This window comes from Micromesistius poutassou (assembly GCF_964030765.1).
Source record: "Micromesistius poutassou genome assembly, chromosome: 6".
NCBI lineage: Eukaryota > Metazoa > Chordata > Actinopteri > Gadiformes > Gadidae > Micromesistius > Micromesistius poutassou.
In genome coordinates, this window is record NC_140276.1 from 18772961 (window position 1) to 18775529 (window position 2569).

At 40.5% G+C, this 2569-nt stretch overlaps 1 pseudogene across 1 annotated transcript; it reads left to right on the top strand.

Moving 5' to 3' along the window:
• The first annotated feature begins 1099 nt into the window (after positions 1-1099).
• Positions 1100-2100, top strand: LOC311345279 (P2X purinoceptor 7-like; annotated as a pseudogene). The gene is made up of 4 exons: positions 1100-1118; positions 1317-1386; positions 1525-1617; positions 1944-2100. The product of its transcript is annotated as a P2X purinoceptor 7-like (transcript).
• The last annotated feature ends 469 nt before the right edge of the window (positions 2101-2569 follow it).

Sequence of the window (2569 nt, forward strand, 5' to 3'; positions counted from 1 at the left end):
TATGCACTTCGTTATGTATCCAAAAATGAACAAGTTATGAGAGCAGACTCTCATAAGAATGTCATCGAACTTTGGAAGGAGGTGAGAACTCTCAATACATTGCTACCTTGTACAATAGACAGAGTCTCGAGCTGATAAAATCGCTGAATTGTAGAAGCAGAATTACTTGGCTATATTTAATTGTGTTAAAAGTGACCCATATAAAGTGGGTAATATTGCCAACAGGGATGCAGTATGAATCACAACCTTCGAGGTATTTGAAGCTATTGCACAATTATCTGTAAATAAAGCAAGTGGCTCAAATCAGATCACTACAGAGCACCTTAAAGGGGACATATTATGGTGTTTTCCCAACAAGTAATCATAGTATATGAGTTCCAGAAAACATGTTTTTGAAGCTGTGTGCTGGAAAAGGTTTTTAGGAAAAAAAATCTTGCCTACTGCTATTTCCTGTTTCAGTCCCTTTCAGAACGTGCTGTTTCTGGTGTCTGTACCTTTAATGCAAATGAGCTTCTGCCCATTGCATTTCGACACGCCCTGCTCATAAACTGTTACCATGGTTACGGAGAGGGTGTAACGTAGCGTGTGAAAGTAGCGGACATGGCAGCTTCAGTAGTTAAACCATATATGTTCGACCCTGAATCGGATCCTGAAGGAGGGGAGGCAGAACCAGAACTTGTCAGCGTCATTATCTGAGTTTCCTGTACAAGTTAGACGCTAGCTGCTGGCACTAGATATATAGATTGATACTTTATTGATCCCCAGGGGAAATTCAAACTCCCAGTAGCTTGAAGACATCACACACAGCATACACATACAACATAAACAAGATAAAATATCCACATGAATAGTATGGACTATAACAGATACTTAAATAAAATATATAAACATTGACGCTTGCAGGGATTGACCCTGTGATTCAGTATGCATGGTAAGGTGCTCTGGGAAAATGTGTCATAGTGGTAGTGTAAATAAAATAAAAAATAAAAAAGTAACTAGTAGCTATCTCTAGAAGCTAGGCAATTATATAGTACACCTATTGAATTTGAATTTACACTAGTTATAACTCTATGTTGCTTCTTGTTCACGAAACGAAGTTATGTCTTGCAAGTTTGCAGGTACCAAATTGTCAACCAGATGTGTTTCCGTTATAAACTTGAGGAAGCCTAGTGCTACTGGCCATTCACCTCAGGCTGGGAAAATGTGGCTAGCTAGAGCACGCACATTCAAATCTAAGACGTGGTGGTTGCAAATGTCAGGTATGCCAGGTTTATTTCTTTAACATTATACGTGCATGAATCTTTTCTTTTGTATAGGTGCACATGTGGAAATTGTGCCACAATGCAGTCAGAGCCTGAGAACCTATGCTGTCAGGAGGTGCAACAGGTAACATTAGGAGCTATCTTTACCTACACTTACATTTGCAGTGCATGATTTCTGATAACACGCCACTGCAGATACTCACCTTGTGTTAGGTTACAAGACGGCTGCAGCAGCTGGATGAAGGGCCTCCCTGTATGATAGACATCCAGGTTTAGAACCGGTTTGTCTAAATATGTTCTCGCTGCAGAACGCATGCAACATTTACAGGGCTGACTACAGTCCTTTACGGCTACGGGGGATAGTGCAGTGAGTTTTATCTATAATAACCTACTTCACTTTTCATACACCATAATAAACTAAATAAATTCAGCCAATGCCACAAATTCAGATCATATTTTAACATGTAGTAGTTTTTCAGCCAAGCAAATACTGCATATTACGCATGCATTCACATGAAACATTTTACAGATACAATAAACATTTATTGACCGCAGTCATGAAGTACATGGAAATACAGTATTATATAAGTGAAGAATTCACTGAATTCAATGAGAAAATGTGGACACAGATGTTGACATTGTAGAACCTGTTGACTAACAATGTTCTCTTAGTCGTTACAGGTATTTAGCCTAGAGGAGCTTTGTGAGCTGGTGCTGGGGCTTCCTTGGGCGGAAGATAGGGGTTGTCATCCCATCATGCGTTGTGCTTCGTATACACCGGGAGTTTCCTGACGCCCATGGAAGATACGGAGGCTTCAACCTGCCCTCCCTTGATTGAATCTGGGGACGTAGCTGGCGATGACCTCCTCCTTGTCTGGACGCTCATATTCTGAAGACAGGTCCGGCGGGATGTTTATCTTCAGAATGTCAGCTCTGTACGATGCTGGGTCGACACAGACCTTCTCCATGATCATGTCCATCAAATCATCAACATACCCTGTGCAATACACACAGAAAAGTGAATCACTAGTATCATTTACTAGATTATTCAACAACTGTTCATGTATTGACATTTTGCACTTTGAATTTGGTTGTTTCTCAGGTATTTATGTGTATTTTATTTGTTTATTTATTGTGTTGAAAATAGCGAGTTGCAGTACTCGGTCTCATGTACAATATAAAAGTTGACACTAACGGAATGTCGCCTCAGTCTTCACTGGTTTGGCTCTACACTCTCCCTTCCTGGACTTTGGAAAGCTCAGTCTGAACATGGGATCCCCCGATGACATGATGGATTGTCCTCTTTC